Genomic DNA, 19,355 nt, shown 5'->3' with positions numbered 1-19,355 from the left:
GGTGTCCTATTATTATTATTATTATACAAGGGAGCAGCCTGTGGTGTCTTGTTGGTATTATTATACAGGGGGAGCAGCCTGTGGTGTCCTATTATTATACAAGGGAGCAGCCTGTGGTGTCTTGTTGGTATTATTATTATCATCAACAACAAGACACCACAGGCTGCTCCCCTGTATAATAATAATAATAATAACTGGACACCACAGGCTGCTCCCCTGTGTAATAATAATAATAACTGGACACCACAGGCTGGTCCCCTGTATAATAATAATAACAGGACACCACAGGCTGCTCCCCCTGTATAATAATAACAGGACACCACATGTATATTTGGGAAATAGTCTGTGTCCCGACAGTCAGAACCCTGATGCGCCCTATACCGTCTGCAGGATCCGGTTGGGTCAAAATGCCGACAACTTCAAACGGTGAGTGTTAGGGTTAGGCTGCAGGAGTGGAGGGTTTGGGTCCTGGAGTGGAGATTTTTGTGTATAAAGGGCACATCAGCAGCTGTAATTCACCAAGATCTTATTGGGGTGAACGGTGATAATGTCATGGTAACAGGTTTGGGGTTGGTGCCTTTGATAACAGCAGGACATATATTCTAGATGAGCAGCCAAGCACGTCCACTCAGCCAATCACATGTGTGACTTGTTACTGCGCTACCATTGGGAGGTACTGGACCATCCTCCCTACAGCCCTGACCTGGTACTTAGGGGTTTATTTACTGAGCAGTGTTAGGAGACAGAGTGAAAAGTGATAAGAAAGTGATAAGGTGCCAGCCAATCAGCTCCCAACTGTCATCTCACAGGCTGTTTGAAAAATGACAGTTGGGAGCTGATTGGCTGGTACCTTATCACTTTCTTATCACTTTTCACTCTGTCTCCTAACACTGCTCAGTAAATAAACCCCTAAGTCATTTCCATCTCTTTGGACCATGGAAGAAGTACCTGGGTGGAAGGTGATTCACAGCCGATGGTGAAATTCAGCATCCATCATGTCCTGGCTTCAGGCCTTGAACAAATGCTTAGACAAGAACGGGGACTATATGGATAAATAATCTGTACTAAGGCCATACCATTTATTATACGTATATGTAGAAGGTGACTACATTTACACAATGAGAGGTCTTGTTACTTTATGTATTGAACCACCCTCCTATATACCAGATGATACATAACAGGAGCTGGGGAAGGATGTGTGAGAAGGACACAGACAGGCCATGTAACAAAGGGCAGCACTCCCTGAGCTGAGACTGTCTGTCAGGGTGTCTTGTTATCCTGAGCAATAGAGACTCTCTCAGAGACAGCCAGTGGCTGTGACAGTCCCCAGATCCTCAGAGTGTCACTGATTATCCCCCAGGACATGTCTCACCCCACCCTACGCTGCACACACACGGCCGGCAGGCTGGTCACACATGTAACATACATCTGAGGTGCGGTCATTTGTCATTTCATCATTTGTGCAGAGTGACTGATGGGATTCTGTATTGTGTAACCCTTTGTGTGTCCCCTGGGCTGCCTGCTGTCCTATCCCTGTGCTATTAACCTCTTCTGTTCCCTTCCCCCTCCCCTGTGTTACTGACACCTCTGTACAGCTGTTATACCCCCTGTTGTGCACTGACATGACTGGGGAGGTGAGGGGATCTGGGAGTGTATGCAGTGATATTTTGTGTCTCTCGCAATACACAGGATTACACAATAGTGAAGAAGACATCCGGTGAGTGTGAGATACCCAGCAGCCGTCCCTTTGTGTCAGAAAGACTGAGCAGGACCCAGAGACCCATCACGGTGCCTCCACCTCACTCACTGATACATGAGAGACACAATGACCAGAAGATCCTGGAACTCACCAACAAGATCATTCAGCTGCTGACTGGACAGGTGACTGCTGGGAATGGGACATTATACAGTAACACCAGGGGAAGTGTCTGGGTGATGACTGGAGAGGTGACTGCTGGGAATGGGACATTATACAGTAACACCAGGGGATGTGTCTGGGTGATGACTGGAGAGGTGACTGCTGGGAATAGGACATTATACAGTAACACCAGGGGATGTGTCTGGGTGATGACTAGAGAGGTGACTGCTGGGAATGGGACATTATACAGTAACACCAGGGGATGTGTCTGGTCGATGACTGGAGAGGTGACTGCTGGGAATGAGACATTATACAGTAACACCAGGGGATGTGTCTGGGTGATGACTGGAGAGGTGATTGCTGGGCATAGGACATTATACAGTAACACCAGGGGATGTGTCTGGGTGATGACTGGAGAGGTGACTGCTGGGAATGGGACATTATACAGTAACACCAGGGGATGTGTCTGGGTGATGACTGGAGAGGTGAGTACTGCTGGGAATGGGACATTATACAGTAACACCAGGGGATGTGTCTGGGTGATGACTGGAGAGGTGACTGCTGGGAATGAGACATTATACAGTAACACCAGGGGATGTGTCTGGGTGATGACTGGAGAGGTGATTGCTGGGCATAGGACATTATACAGTAACACCAGGGGATGTGTCTGGGTGATGACTGGAGAGGTGACTGCTGGGAATGGGACATTATACAGTAACACCAGGGGATGTGTCTGGGTGATGACTGGAGAGGTGACTGCTGGGAATGGGACATTATACAGTAACACCAGGGGATGTGTCTGGGTGATGATGTATCATTGTGTGTGTCAGGTTCCTATAAGGTGTCAGGATGTCGCTGTCTATGGCCCTGATTCAGAGCCGGACGCTCTGACCAGAGCGCTCGCTCTGAATCAGGGCCCACTTCCATAAATATGGAGCGTCCTCCTGGACGCTCGTATAGCTGTGGGTCACCACCCACAGCCTATACGAGCGTGCAGGATGATGGTCGCGATGGTCTTGACCATCGCGACCATCGCCAGTGCGACCAGAAGCCTGCGGTTGAGTTTCTCAACCGCAAGGCCAGGAGTGATTTTGGCTCTATCAGAGCCAAAATCACTCCCACTGACATTCCTTTGGGAACGCCTCCGTCTGGCTGGCACGCCCACCAAAGGGGGCGTGCTGTCAATCAACATCGACAGCACGCCCCCTTTGATCAGACACAATGAGCGAAGGAAAGTCCTTCGCTCGTCGCGTCTCGCGCATGCGCACGACGGAGCTCCCTTTGTCGTGCGCATGCGCAGTGCACACCATCGACCCACTTGCGAGCGGACAGTCGCTCGCGAGTGGGTCTGAATGAGGCCCCGTGTCTCCATGCAGGAGGGGGAGCATATAGAGGAACACAAGGATCTGTACAAGAACGTGATGATGGAGAATCACCGGCCCCTCACATCACTGGATAAGAGGAGACTGTCATTTATTGTACAGGGTAGAGCAGGTATGGGGGCCCCCTATATACACACATCATCTGATAATCAAATTTATACAATGTACCCAGTTACTGTGTGTCTCCTACAGATGGACCCAGTAACAGAAATACCCCAGAGAGATGTCCCCATCCTCTTTATTCACAGGATTGTACAGAGAGTCACCAGTTTACCAAGGAGGATCAGGTAGGTGGGATTTAGTTCTCCCCAAATAGCAATATACAAAGTGACTTTCTCTGTCAGTGCTCCATGGCAGTCCCCACAAAGGGTAATGTCTATAAGGAGGCTTCTCCACATCACCTGTATCTTTTCCTGTTTAGGTCAGTTAGTGTTTATGGTCTCTTAAACAGAGGCTTACTTCTCTCATCATTCCGGGCTGTAACAGAGACTTACCTCTTTCATCATTCCTGGCTGTAACAGAGGCTTACCTCTTTCATCATTCCTGGCTGTAACAGAGGCTTACCTCTTTCATCATTCCTGGCTGTAACAGAGGCTTACCTCTTTCATCATTCCTGGCTGTAACAGAGGCTTACCTCTCTCATTGTTTCTGGTGGTAACTAGGGAGGTGCAGGCTCGGATAGGTTCGAATTTGCACGCCGAGTTCGGATTTTTTGTCCAGGAATGATGATGTTTGTCCATGCAAGATGACGTTTTGCCCCTTTCTGAGTCCCGTTTTTTGGAGGGAAAAATCCGAACTCGGCGTGCAAATTCGAACCTATCCGAGCTTGCACATCCCTAGTGGTAACAGAGACTTATCTCTCTTCTCGTTCCTGGCAATGCACCATATCAGTTCTACAAGCTGAGGACGCGCAGTGTGACCCGCGTGCATCACTGTAAGTGAGTGATGTAACATAAAGCACCTAAACTAAACAGATCGATGCACTGAGGATGCACACGCTCCGCAGCACGATGGTAGCGCCGGGCCGGATGCCAGAAGCCGGGAACCTTGAGCTCTCTACAGTGATACCGTTCTTGCTGCAAGGGTGTAAAAAAAACCATGTCTGGAAGCCGGTTGGAGCCAGAGCCTGATCTCACACACTTGGAAGTCCCCCGCCAAAGGTAATTCCCTAAATTAGGGGGTGTCCATATGCTGTACCCTGATACATATTGATTAGTGTTTCTCTTCAGTGCCCGTGAAGAGTCTTTGGGGGAGAAGACAAACAAGTGACCATATAATAAGCTCTGTGCGGCCTGTGATGGGAGGTTTCCTGCACACAATGAAGGAGTACTGTGTAGCACACACAGGGCCTGATTCAGACCCGCTCGCAAGCGGGTCGATGTTGCCCAAGTCCGCATGCGCACGACGGAGGCTGCTCCGTCGTGCGCATGCGCGAGACCCGGTTTTCGTTGGGGAAGCCGTCACTCCGGGGTCTCGCACCAAAGGGGGCGTGCTGTCGATGGTGATTGACAGAACGCCCCCTTTGGTGGGCGTGTCGGGGGCGTGGCTGCCCAGACGGAGGCGTTCCCATGGGAACGCCTACCGTCTGGGTCCGGCCCCACTGACATCCCACTGACACTAGTGATGTCAGTGGCAGTGTTTTTGGCTCTGATAGAGCCAAAAGCACTCCGGGCTTGCGGACAACGAGACCCTACCGCAAGAGTCTCGTCGCAAGCCCGATGGTCTTGACCATCGCAACCATCTTTTGGCCACTCGCATAAGCTGTGGGTGGTCACCCACAGCTATGCGAGCGGCCAGGAGGCCGCTTCAATTTTAATTAGGACGGCCCTGATTCAGAGCGAGCGCTCTTGTCAGAGCGTCCGGCTCTGAATCAGGCCCACAGATCCCAGGATATGGGATGGAACCAGCCTCCAGGACAATTTATAGAATAATTTATATGAATGAGAGAAGCTTTTATTACTAAGGAAGATCTTTGTTACACAGGGAGGATAGAAGAACAAGGGGGAGATGTATCAAACAGGGCTGTTGAGTTGGTAACCGAAACCTTAGACTCTGAGTCCTCGATTTTACTTAAAAGTCATTGTTGAAGGTTTGGCTTACCGACTCCATAGGTAAATGCTGATTGGTTGCTATGGGCAACTTCTCTACTTGACCACACTTAAGAAGCTTTGATACATCTCCCCAAAGCCTGGACTCAGGGATTCCCCTGATTAGTAGAAGATTCCTCTATAGCTGGATCTGATGACAGTGAGGAAACACTGATGATCTTTAGCTTAGATAATGAGGAATCTTTGCTGAGTAACATAAATCTATGGGAATGACGGCACTAATAACACCCACATTAGCAGGAGAATCTCTGAGGATTGCAGCCACAAGAACAAAGGTTCCCGGGAACATCAAGAGGTGGAAGATTTAGTCATTTGGGAATGGAATCCTGTGGAGAACACCAGTATAATGCTAAAAGACTTGTATGTATCCATATCTGTGTGAAGCTATTTTAAGCACCACAGCTTCATCATGAAGATCAGCATTAGTGGCCAGATGAACCACCTAGTTACGTTCTTTTGCAGCTGTTGCCCAATCAGAGACCTTTTGGATAATCTGTTTATTGCATGAAACCTTTTAGTCTAAGGAAAACTGGATAATGAAACCCTCTGGAGAAAAATCTTCTGAAAAGATCCCAGCTCTTCTAGGCTCTCTCCTCATGTTTACAATTCATTCTACCTCAGCCCTTTTGGATCTTCAAAATGAAGACTAATACGCCAAAGCGTAGAAACCCACAATGTCTATTGTTATCCAATCTAACACCTGTAGGAGGCAGATTTTTGTACTATACACACATAGTTTATATGGATAATAGATAGTTTCCTCAGTGTCCCTCCAGCCCCCAGTGTCCCTCCAGCCCCCAGTGTATTTCCAGTCCCCACAGTGTCTCTCCAGCCCCCAGTGTATTTCCAGTCCCCACAGTGTCCCTCCAGCCCCCAGTTTATCTCCAGTCCCCAAACTGTACAGAATCCAGCAATAATTGTTTTCATACAAACTAAGAATCCTTCAGAATTCATGGAACTAGACAATCTACAGAACTGCCTACAACATTTACTAAGAACAGCAACAGTTGTCCCAGTTCCTTCAGGACAGAAGAGCAAAGGCTTTTCCTTATAGGAGGACATCAGGATCCTTTAGAGGAGACTAAACAACTATGTTAGTGTCAGACCGGTTTTGCATGGGAACAGTGAATTTGATCCTCTCTGCTATTGGCCAGGAGGATTTCCTCACACCATAGACCTGCAGGACGCTTCCTCTTATGTTGTAGTTTACCACAGGAAGTGTCTCAGGTGCTGGATCAGGGACGACATTACCAGTTCACCGGTCTTCCTTTTGGCCTGGCAACTGCTCTATGAACCTTTACAGAAATGCTGGTGCAGCGATAAGAGATCTGGGGCACAGATGTGGCACATCTATACATCATCCTGGTTATAGGAGAATCAGGACATGTGACAGACACCAAGAAAATACAGGTGATGGCCTTATTGCAGAAACATGGCCGGATTGGGAGGACAGAAAGTCAGCTTGTTCCCTCACAGCAAATACAATATCTGGGATCACATATACCATAGAGTACACAGTAACTCTGTCAGAGGAAAGGTATCTCACACTACAGCACTTAGCGCATGATGTACGGATTCATCACTGGTCACCAATAAGGAGAGTGCTGCAATTATCGGGAATGTTCTCAGCCATAGGAATAGTTCCTCCCGGGCAAGATGGTACCTGCACAGTCTCCAGCTGGGATTGGTTACTCTTTGGTATCACAGACAGCCTGTCATCACCTACCAGGAGATCTCTAATCTGGTGACAAGACCCAGGACTGAGGACACAGGGTATGTCACTCTCAGATCCATGGGCAACATCGATGACAGATTCCAGCTTATGTAACTAATATGATCACACAAAGGACTTGGTCACAGAAAGAAAGGAGACTCCATGTAGATGTACTAGAAATGAGAGTTGTATGGAATGCAGTTTAGCAATTTCATCCATAGTTATTGGAAAAGTTCTCAGGAGTATTTATAGAGAAGATACCTGGGGTGTCCATCATATATCACCAAGGAGGCACCAGAAGCAAAACTGTGATGTTTGAAGTAGAAAAACGAATAACCTTGGGCAGAAGAAACCCTACGATCTCTTTCAGAGTTCCATGTCTCAGGCAAGGAGGATAATGTGACAAATTGCCTGAGCTGTAGGTAAGTGGCCCCAGGATAATGGTCCTTGCACATGCACAGATGAACTTCCATAATGCTGGAGACTAGTGCTGCCCTGGTTACACTTCCTCTCAGCCAGCCGCTTTCTCACCAGCTTCTCATAGTGCCCAATTGGTACAGTTTACACAAAACATCGGTAACACATTCTGACATGGGAGGAGGAGCCGCATTATGGACCTAATTCAGCACTGATCGCTAATGGAAACGTGGTTCTGCTGCGAAATTATGCAAATGAATGCGAACACAATGACACCGCAGCACGATATAAAGATGCCAACTTCCCTTTACTCACATCCGTAAAGTCTGCAAAAACATCAGTAACATCTGAGCCTCCCGCACAAGGACAGACCTTACTCAGAAATTGTTAAACTTCCTGCACGCAGTGAGAACTCAGGCTGCGTATGCCATCGCAAGGGCTAATTTATGCACGCCCCTGTGATAGCGTTCAAACCCAATGGCTAGCCTGCATTTCACCAACCACCCACACGGTACTTTGTCAATCACTCTTCCACAGGTCTATGGACTCGCTGCGATCACTTTCCCAATCGCAGTGAGGAGTTTGCGCACGTGTACTGAGATGCATACGCATGTGCAGAACGTGAACATCGGCCATCTGAATGCGTTTTACCACTTGCGATCCATGCTGAATTAGGCCCCTAGAGAGAAAAAGATTTATAATGCAAGCACAGAGATCCAGTATTTCATATTATCATTATATTACACTAATATTCTACTAGATAATCTCAATGGAAAAGAAATTACTAGCGTGTAATTTTATTATTTTGTGGGTTATTTAGAATGAAAATATGAGTGATAATAAGGCCGAGGTTATGGAGGGAGAAGAAGAGACGTATGTGACTGATATGAAGGCAAAAGATACAGAGGGAGAAGAAGAGATGTATGTGACTGATATGAAGGCAGAAGATATAGAGGGAGAAGAAGAGACGTATGTGACTGATATGAAGGCAAAAGATACAGAGGGAGAAGAAGAGATGTATGTGACTGATATGAAGGCAAAAGATACAGAGGGAGAAGAAGAGACGTATGTGATTGATATGAAGACAGAAGATATAGAGGGAGAAGAGACGTATGTGATTGATACGAAGGCAGAAGATATAGAGGGAGAAGAGACGTATGTGATTGATATGAAGACAGAAGATATAGAGGGAGAAGAAGAGACTTATGTGACTGATATGAAGGCAGAAGATATAGAGGGAGAAGAGACGTATGTGACTGATATGAAGGCAGAAGATATAGAGGGAGAAGAAGAGACGTATGTGACTGATATGAAGGCAGAGGATACAGAGGACGAAGAAGAAAAGACATATGTGACTGATATAGTGGCAAAAGATACAGAGGAAATAGAGACATATACGATGGGTGATCAGCAGTGTAAGGAGGAGGAAATCCCTACATATATCAGCACAGGTGAGTAATAAACACTAATTACAAAAGAGTCAATTATTTTCTCAATTGTAACCGGTGTCTTAAATGTGTAGAGTTTGTATGTACTCCCATTTGTTGTATGCCTTTCCTTCCCCAGTCCAAAAATATACTTCTATGTTAATTATTCAGCCCGTACAATGATCTTTTTCTACACTGTCTTCAGCCCCTATTATACTCCTGCTCTCCCCCTCACATCATGTCACTGTGTGTTACCAGCCCAGAGATCTGACCAGTCTCCTCCACACACACTCTGGTGTATCTCTTACATCAGGAGCCATCAGCCCCTATTATACTCGTGTGTGTGTGTGTGTGTGTGTGTGTGTAGTGTGAGTGTAACACAGACAAGACTGTCTGAGATCATGCAGCCACTGCCAGTTCCAAACTGGCTAATGCCATCTTAAGCTGTTTTGAAGAATGCTGTACACCCCAATAGTTAGAGCGTAGAAACACAGGATTATAATGATACATGTTATAGAGAAATTATAATACAGTCAATATAACAGGTGCAAAAACATGGTAATCACCATTCACAAGATCTGATTGGAAAGTTCAAATGATGCATCCGATTGCCTAGATCCTTGGTCACTGTTTGTAAAATACAAATAAAGCACAAACAGCTGTTACAGGGTCTCCTAGTGAGAACGTGTGTGTGTGTAGTTTTGGGAGAAACTCCATATACAATACTGTGCAAAAGTTTTAGGCAGGTGTGGAAAAAATGCTGCAAAGTAAGAAAGTTTTCAGAAATAGAAATGTTATTAGTTTATTTTTATCAATTAATAAAATTTATAAAATGCAAAGTGAATGAACAGTAGCGAAATCTAAATAAAATCAATATTTAGGGTTACATTTACTAAAGTGAGAGTTTTTAGAAGTGAGTTTTAAAAGTGATGTTGCCCATAGCAACCAATCAGAAACTAGCTATTTTCTTCTAGAAGGTGCTAGTTAAATGTTAAGTAGAATCTGGTTGCTATGGGCAACATCACTTTTAAAACTCACTTCTAAAAACTCTCACTTTAGTAAATTTACCCTATAGTGTGACCACCCTTTGCCTTTAAAACAGTATCAGTTCTTCTAGGTACACTTGCACAAAATCAGGGATTTTGTAGGATTATAGTCAAGTGTATGATTAACCAATCATACCAAGAAGGTGATAATGAACATCTTTTTTATATGTAGGTTGAAACAAAGTAATTAATTAACAGAAACAGTGTAGGAGGCTTAAAACTGGGTGAGGAACTGCCACACTCTGCTACAAAGGTGAGGTTGTGGAAGACTGTTTCATGTCACTGGTCATACACCATGGCAAGACTGGGAACAGCAACAAAACGCAAGGTGGGTATACTGCATCAGCATGGTCTCTCCCAGGCAGAGATTTCAAAGCAGACTGGGGTTTGAAGATGTGTTATTCAAGCTCTTTTGAAGAAGCACAAAGAAACGGGCAACGTTGAGGACCGAAGACGCAGTGGTCTGCTGAGAAAACTTTGTGCATCAGATGAAAGACACATCATCCTTACTTCCCTTCAAAATCGGAAGATGTCCAGCAGTGCCATCAGCTCAGAACTCGCAGAAACCAGTGGTACCTAGCTACATCTATGAGTTCGGAGAAATCTGTCCAGAAGTGGTCTAAATGGAAGAATTGCGGACAAAAAGCCATACCTTCCACGTGTAAACAAGGCCAAGTGACTCGACTATGCAGGAAAACATAGGAACTGGGGTGCCGAAAAATGGCAGCAGGTGCCCTGGACTGGTGAGTAAAAATTTCAAATATGTGGCTGTAACAGAAGGCAGATTGTCGCAGGGCTGAAAAGTGGTACAATAATGAGTGTCTGCAGGCAACAGTGAAGCATGGTGGGGGTTCCTTGCAAATTTGGGGCTGCATTTCAGCAAATGGAGTTGGGGCTTTGGTCAGGATTAATGGAGTCCTCAATGCCAAGAAATACAGGCAAGTACTTATCCATCATGTAATACCATCAGGGAGGCGTTTGATTGGCTCCAAATATATTCAGCAGGACAACGACCCCAGAAATATAGCCAATGTCATTAAGAACTATCTTCAGAGTAAAGAAGAACAAGGAGTCCTGGAAGTGATGATATGGCCCCCACAGAGCCCTGATCTCACCATCATCCAGTCTGTCTGGGATTACATGAGACAGAAGGATTTGAGCAAGCCTACATCCAGAAGATCTGTAGGTAGTTCTCCAAGATGTTTGTAACAACCTCCCTGCCGAGTTCCTTCAAAAACTGTGTGCAAGTGTACCTAGAAGAATTGATACAGTTTTGAAGGCAAAGGGTGGTCACACCAAATATTCATTAGATTTAGATTTCTCTTCTGTTCATTCACTTTGCATTTTGTTAATTGATAAAAAAATAAACTAATAACACTTATATTTGTGAAATCATTCTTACTTTGTAGCATTTTTATCACACCTGCCTAAAACTTTAGCACAGTACTGTATATTCATCATATATCCTCCGAACTCATAGCCTCATCTCACACAGCCCCACCTTGTACTGGCCGTTGCTTTGCTACCAGGACCCTGCATGATGTCATCACATCGGCTGCCCTGCCTTCTTGTCCCGGCTATTGCCTGGCTGTTTCCCATACAGCCCGGCAGCTGCAGCACGTTTACACAGCTTTGGGGGCTTGTCCCAGTGGGCATGCTGATTGGGTGTCTGCTTAGGTAAGAGGCAGTGAGGACATAACTTCTTTGTTATAGTATCCTGTCTGCCCTGGGTGCTGACCTGCTCCCTGAAACCTCCTGTCTGTTACTGGAATCCTGACTCCCCTGCACCTGTTCCTGCCTTTGTGTGCCTCCTGCTTGTTCCTAAACATCCGGACCTTCCTGCACCCTGTCCCTGGCTCCTGACCTGCCTCCTGTCCTGATTTCCTGACCTTCCAGCTGAGTACGTGGTTCATTCTCTGCCTGTTTGCTGACCCTGATCTCAGCTTCTGTTTCCTGGTTTTCAGCACTGGTCACCTGGCTCTGGTTTAATTGCACCCTGTTTTCCACTTCAGCTTACTCTCTGCTGCCACCTAGTTTCCATCATAAGGTTCTTCTATCTTAAGTATAAGACCTGAGGACATCCAAGTACCTGTGCGAATATAAATCTCTATGGGAAAGGTGGTTGCTATAGGTGAAGACCTCTCTGGCCAGACTCTAGAAGTTTGTGGATCCCTGGGTATGCCCTAACAAAAGGGACTTTCATTAGTACAAGATATTATATGTAATAAGTTATTAGCGCATTTATTTAGAGGATATAAAACCTCTACCTACAATAACACAATACAATACAACATGTTAAAATCAACATAATATTATCACTACAAATTTTCTCACTTTAACAATCACTTACATACAGTTACTGCATTAATGGAACACTAATAAAACCTGCTCCCGGCTCTATGATCCTGCGAGTCTCACTGAGAAAGAAATCTAATTCTGCTATAAATGTGCAGAGAACATGCACTGTTATACAAGAGCGGTAAGCATTTGCAGTTACAGCTCTTCTTTAATTACATCTCATGGATATTGCACATCTGGAGGCAGAATTATTTTATTCACCTTTATACATCTTAAATGTGAGGTTTTTTTTAATTAACCTTATTTTGTTAAAACCGTATATTTATTATATTCCCAACAGATGGCTGTAACAGATGGAATATATTGCAGGACCATCTAATTATATCTCCAGATTCTGAAATAAAAGATGACATCAGACAAGATTCTCCAGTTCTCCACAGTACAGATATGTCATCCCACTCTTCTGATATGTCATGTTCCCCTGATAACTCAGATATTGGTACATCTATTACAGTTCTCAGAGTAGATAATATATTTCCCAATAATATAGATGCCACATGTTCTACAAAGAGAACAAAGCTTATTGCCCATCAGCCAGCTAATATATTTGCAAAGCCACTTTCATGTCCTGAGTGTGGGAAAGGTTTTCCATATGAATCAAATCTTATTACACATCAGAGATGTCACACAGGTGAGAGGCCATTTCCATGCTCCGAGTGTGAGAAATGTTTTACACAAAAATCACATCTTGTTAGACATCAGAGTAGGCACACAGGTGAGAAACCATTTCCATGCTCTGAGTGTGGGAAATGTTTTACATATAAATCCAATCTTGTTATTCATGAGAGACATCACACAGGTGAGAGGCCATTTCCATGCTCTGAGTGTGGGAAATGTTTTACGCAGAAATCAGATCTTGCTACACATCAGAGAATTCACACAGGTGAGAAACCATTTCCATGCTCTGAGTGTGGGAAATCTTTTAAACGGAAATCACATCTTGTTATGCATCAGAGAAGTCACACATGTGAGAGCCCATTTCCTTGTTCTGAGTGTGGGAAATGTTTTACACAAAAATCACATCTTGTTACGCATCAGAGAAGCCACACAGGTGAGAGCCCATTTCCATGTTCTGAGTGTGGAAAATGTTTTACACAGAAATCATATCTTGTTAGACATCAGAGTAGACACACAGGTGAGAAACCATTTCCATGTTCTGAGTGTGGGAAATGTTTTATGCAGAAATCAGATCTTGTTACACATCAGAGAATTCACACAGGTGAGAAACCATTTCCATGTTCTGAGTGTGGGAAAACTTTTACACAGAAATCAGTTCTAGTTACACATAAGAAGAGTCACACAGGTGAGAGGCCTTTTCCATGCTCTGAGTGTGGGAAATGTTTTATACAAAAAGCAGCTCTTGTTATTCATGAGAGACATCACACAGGTGAGAGGCCATTTCCATGCCCTGAGTGTGGGAAATGTTTTATGCAGAAATCAGATCTTCTTAAACATCAGCGAATTCACACAGGTGAGAAACCATTTCCATGCTCTCAGTGTGGGAAATCTTTTAATCGGAAATCACAGCTTGTTACACATCAGAGAAGTCACACAGGTGAGAAACCATTTCCATGTTCTGAGTGTGGGAAATGTTTTACGCAGAAATCATATCTTGTTAGACATCAGAGAAGTCACACAGGTGAGAGGCCTTTTCCATGTTCTGAGTGTGGGAAATGTTTTACACAGAAATCAGATCTTGTCAGACATCAGCTGTCACACAGGAGAAAAGCATTTCTATGAGCTGATACAAAACAGGGTTGTAGTAACACTCCAGTCACACAGTATTATACCGTTTTAGGCTATCCATCTGCCGATAATTGGGATGTGTGCCATTAATATAATATTTTATTTTGAAACCTTATGGGTAGAATTGAGCTTTTTGCTGTTTTGGAATGGTGGAATAATGAACCAAAAAACTATTTCTTGACAGTGGTTAGAAAAAATAAAATTAAAAAATTCACTTTCTTCAATAAAAACTTTTTTTTGCCTATTTTGAGGAAATTGTTTTTCTTTTTAGGAGAAATAAGGAAATTAATGGTATTTTCTTGAAAAAAATAAGGCATTTATTGTGTGAGCACTGCATAAATAATACAAAACAGAAAGACAGCTATTGTCACCACCACTGCAAATGAATTATCAAGCAAAATACACTATAATCATGTTTAAGGGGCTTATCCAAGCAGATAAATTTGAACAACGAACGATTTATCTACTAATGGATAGGCTCTGATCGATAAAAATGCACGCTCCCGCAGCCGACAAATTGGGTCTTTTGCCTTTCCAACATGTTGGTCAATTATCGTTTATCGCTGACAGATATTAGAAATATCTGTCGCGGTGAACGACGAACGATTTTTTTATGAAAATGAATAGAAACATAAAAAAAATCCACTCTCAGAATGATGTCATGCGATATCGTTCATCATTTGCAAAAACTGTCATGTACATGTCAGATATCTGTCACAGCAGCCCCAGGAATTTTCAATAGATAAATCTTTTGTCTTTCAGAAAGATCTGGTAATGGATAGGTCCCTTTATATTTCCATCAAAACATCTAAGCTTGTAGCCCAACGTCCAGGGTTCCTGTTTATCTGCAAGTTCTCCTAACGCTTTATACACAAACAGAGCAAAGAGAAAGAAAGCAGACTCTTGTTTTAGGGCATTACTTGTTATGTAATTTGAAAGTAGGTAACACAACATTTATTATCACTGTTTAAAATAAGTTCGGACAAACATTAAACATGTAACATATATTAGTACATAATAGGGTAAATCATGAATCAAGATCCCCTTAAATGTGATCTAATACCCTGCTGCGAAAAATAAAGAGAATTTACATCTATATCTCTTATTTAAGGCTAATTATATGTTTAAAAACTGTGCCTTTCATGTAAAGGTCCCTGATGGTATGCGACCACTTTTTATTTTATACTTGTTTTAATAAATGTTTTATGGTTTTACAATATATACTTTCCCTACTCTTGTATTTTATGGCCTTCTGATATTGAGGGGTATGGTGTAAGGACCAAGTGGAGAGACCAGGTTGTTTTAAGCTTTGAAGAGGAATTGTTATTGGAGCACAGGCCATTATTGGACTACAAAAGAGTGACTATTGAAGCATAAGATTGCTGTATCGTTATTTATTTTCATATTTATGGGACAAACTGGACATATTTGCACCCGCACCTTAACCTAAGCGCTTTTTACCACTTTTTTATTATGCACATATATTTGTGATTGGTGAAGATCACGCAGGTCATCAGCTGCTGGGTGTGGCGTGGATTGCAAACATTTAATACTGTTTTTTATCGAGTTTGAGAAACAACGCGCTGTATCATTAGGATCAGTGACCTTAGCTCCCCTTGAATTAAAGATCGCCCGAATCTGTTCCCTAGCCATTTTGCCTCTTAACTTCTGAGCTAGCATTCTTCCCGCTCTCCATGAACATAACATCTCTGTTTCAATTTAAATATAGTCCTATGAACCTCCCCCAAAGCCAACACATTCCACTCTTCCTTAGCTTTAAGAAGTTAGCGATAGATTTTATTGTTAAGGGGGGAATTTTTATGTCTAGCATCTAGATCAGCTAGTTTTACTTCTAAGTCTGCCTGGGTTTTAATAGCTTCTTCCCTAAGTCTTGCTGCCGATTGGATTGCTGTAACTCTCGCCACCGCCTTTAGTGTGCACCAATGGTTAAATAATGAGGTGTCCTCTGGTTTATTGGTGTCCAAATATGTTGTAAGAGAATTAAGAATATTTTGTATAGCCTCTGAATTAGTCAACAAATGGTCACCTAGATGCAACGTTCTAGGGGGTGGTCTTGTGAGAATCCACATCCCAGTGTAAAACAAGAGCCGAGTGGACTGACCACGCTACAGGTAAAATGGTAGCCTTTCTAATTTCCCGTAAGGTCCATTTATCTGACAGTGCTAGGTCTATCCTCGAATAGGAGTGATGTACATGTGAGTAAAATGTATAATCCCTGGCCGTAGGATTCTTCACCCTCCAAACATCATATTCTAATAATATTCTATTAAACGCTTTAGAATGATGCTTGACCTGTTGGGGATGTAATTTACTAGTGGGTGTAGATTTATCTAGTGTTGGGTCTAGCACCATGTTAAAGTCCCCGACCAGTATAACTGGACCCTTGCAGCATTTTTGGAGGATGGAGCAGAATGTCCTACAGAATAAAGTTTGTTTAGCATTTGGGGCATATACCGTAGCTATTGTAACCACTCGATTTTCTAATTTCCCTATTAAAATAAGGTACAGGCCATTTGGGTCTGTAATTTGTTCATCTAACGTAAATTGACAGGAGGTGATCATAGTATGGCCACTCCAGCTTTTTTTTGCGGACCATTTGACATATAAGATTGGGGGTAATAAGAATTAAAGAATTTCGGAGGGGCTGAACTAATGAAGTGGGTTTCCTGAACCGCCACTATGTGTGCCTTATGTTTGTGGAAAAAGTGAAGGGCCAGTCGCCTCTTGTTGGGAGAGTTCAGCCCTTTAACATTTAAGGACAGTAAATGAACCATTGTGTCATGTTGAAATAACGATGTAGTGACCCATAGACTACAGTAAGTTGTACTAGATCTGCATATTTTGTACCATTTAAAAAAAAAAAAAAGCAAAATAGGAAACACAGATGTATAATAATAGCAGGAGAAAAAACAGAAACATAAAAAAGAGAACAAAACATATAGGGGGAAAAAACAGAATAGCACCATATAGGAGCTAGAAAGGACCACCTCCTAAGGTGGTACATATGAGAAAAGTAGGGGGTAGCGGCCACCCCCCACCACTCCAAATTACAACAAAGTTAAACTATATGTCAACATATAATTACCAATTATGGAATAGAATAAAGATAAAAGAGGAAATTTACAAACTGATCCGGCATTATCTTAATTTACTATATAGGTATTGGTATCAGATTAACAAGAACTGTGTTGCTTACAAGATGAGCAACAATTGAATCGTACAAACACTTTGTATAATGTCCACTTAGCTTATTATAGCAAGAGCCGGCATTATGTGCTCGGAACACGGCGTCTTTGTTTAAGACCAATCACGTTCAATCCGCGGGCTTTTGGATAATTTTGCTGAAATGTCCTCTGGAGTTTAAGAAACCAGGAGTTGGATACCATCATCTGGTGAAAAAACAACTGTGGTGGAACCGTTTTGACTATCAGCAGTTTAGTAGGAAAGTCCTACCGATATTCTCCTTCTGAAGAGCCCTTGTAACAAGATAGAATGATCTGCGTTTGGCTAGTGTAGGAGCAGATAGATCTCCAAAGGGTTGAAGATTACCCAGAAAAGACACGGAAGTTTCCGAGGGTCTAGCAGCTCGCAGGACAGCTTAATTTATGTGAAAGTAATGCATTCGCATAAGAGTGTCTCTGGGTGAGCTTTCCGGGGCACTTCTTGGTTTAGGTATGCGGTGGATGCGGTCTATCAGAAAATCAGTAATGGACACTGTAGGAAGTAGTTTCATAAACAGATTTGTGACATATTCCTTGAGATCTGTATATGATACTGATTCGGGAATACCTCGTATTTTGAAATTGTTACGTCGGGACCTATCTTCCATATCCCCGACTTTATCTCTCAGAGTGGTGACCTCTGTTTGGCGCTGCTTATGTAACGTTATAAGATCATTGTGTGATTTACTGTAACTACTTCTTAATTATTTTCTAAATGATCTGTCCGATCTCCTAAAATGTCCACTGACTGCTGACAGGACTGCAGTGCTGCTTTACATTCTGAGGAAATGTCCGACTTGAAGGAAGCCAGGAGAAGCTTCATGGAGTCCACCGTTAAGGATCTCCCCTGCTCATGACAGCGTTACTAGACGCAGCTATGTGCCTCTCAAGTTTAGTCCCCGGCTCCCTGCTGGTAGCTAGGCTGCAACCCGCAGGTTCGACTAAACGACCCCTGATTCCATGGTCTTCTGTAGTCGCTGCCGCTGGGTATGTGTGGGGACCTCTGGGGAAAAGGATGTGTTTCACTGGTCTCCATCTGGCGTTAATAGCCAGTTATCTCCGTGGCTGCCTGTTACAAGTGCCAGTTGCTAGGAGACCCAGACGTCAGAGGATGTCACATGTTTCCTCCTAGTGCTGCCTGATTGGCAGCTGATCCTATTTGAACTTTCTGGACTGTCACCGCCCTGTCAGCTATAGAGTTTTCATGTGAACTTTTGGTTATGCAACTTGCTTTCTGTGCATCCAGACTTCCAGTTATAATCAGTACATGCTGCGTGTACTCTGTTCACCGGCTTCTAGGTGACCCATGTTCCTCGGCTTCAGCCACATCGCTGTCTACTAGGCCCTGCAGGCTATCCAGCAATCATGTTTCAATACCTGTTTCAAGCATCACTGTCTACTAGGCTCTCCAGGCCATATAGCAATCCTTAGAGGTTTTTAGCATAATCATGGCCAAGGTTATGGGCCTACCCACCACATCCAGGTAACCTCTTTAGGGTAGGTCCCTAACATACTAGGGTTCAAATCCAGAGCGCAGGACACACCCAAATCGGCACAGCCGAGGCACCCCAGGGCATAGCCATAATGAAAAAAGTGAAATGTGAAGTAAGAAAGGTAAGAGCAGCTATGGCTGCATAGAAAGGTGAAAATACAAATATAATAAAAACAAACAGTAAAGTGTTAAAATAGTGCAAAAAAGAAAGAATGTGTTATAATGTGATGGCCTGGAGCAGACCAACCAAAGCAATCCAAGGGACCCACACCCCAAAAATCAACCCAAAGTTGCACTACAGTATATAACTTGTAGGACTTACCTAAAATTGTGCCTATTACTAGTTGTCAGGACAGCGACTGTTTCAGTACATAAAGATAGATTACTATTTCCAAAGTTCCTTTGTGGTCATTGGAGGAGCTATCCTGCTTGCTGGCATTCTTCACATACAGGGAATAGAGAGTTAAAGTGATCATCTGTTTCCAAGGTGTTGTCAGGTAGTGGGATCCCTAGATTGCTCATTATTTCAAACCTGATTCCATTTGGGTCACATGTTCTGAACGTC

General features: G+C 43.5%; 1 pseudogene across 1 annotated transcript in view; it reads left to right on the top strand.

Moving 5' to 3' along the window:
- The first annotated feature begins 407 nt into the window (after window positions 1-407).
- Window positions 408-19,355, top strand: part of LOC148476852 (uncharacterized) — a 75,897-nt pseudogene continuing 56,949 nt past the window's right edge. Inside the window, exons 1-4 of the transcript XR_015872596.1 lie at window positions 408-426; window positions 3,433-3,527; window positions 8,300-8,930; window positions 12,591-14,022. The product of XR_015872596.1 is annotated as an uncharacterized LOC148476852 (transcript). The remainder of the gene's footprint in view (window positions 427-3,432; window positions 3,528-8,299; window positions 8,931-12,590; window positions 14,023-19,355) is intronic.

This window comes from Taudactylus pleione, unplaced genomic scaffold (genome assembly GCF_031769625.1).
Source record: "Taudactylus pleione unplaced genomic scaffold, aTauple2 ptg000768l, whole genome shotgun sequence".
NCBI lineage: Eukaryota > Metazoa > Chordata > Amphibia > Anura > Myobatrachidae > Taudactylus > Taudactylus pleione.
This window is presented reverse-complemented; position numbering and strand designations above follow the sequence as displayed.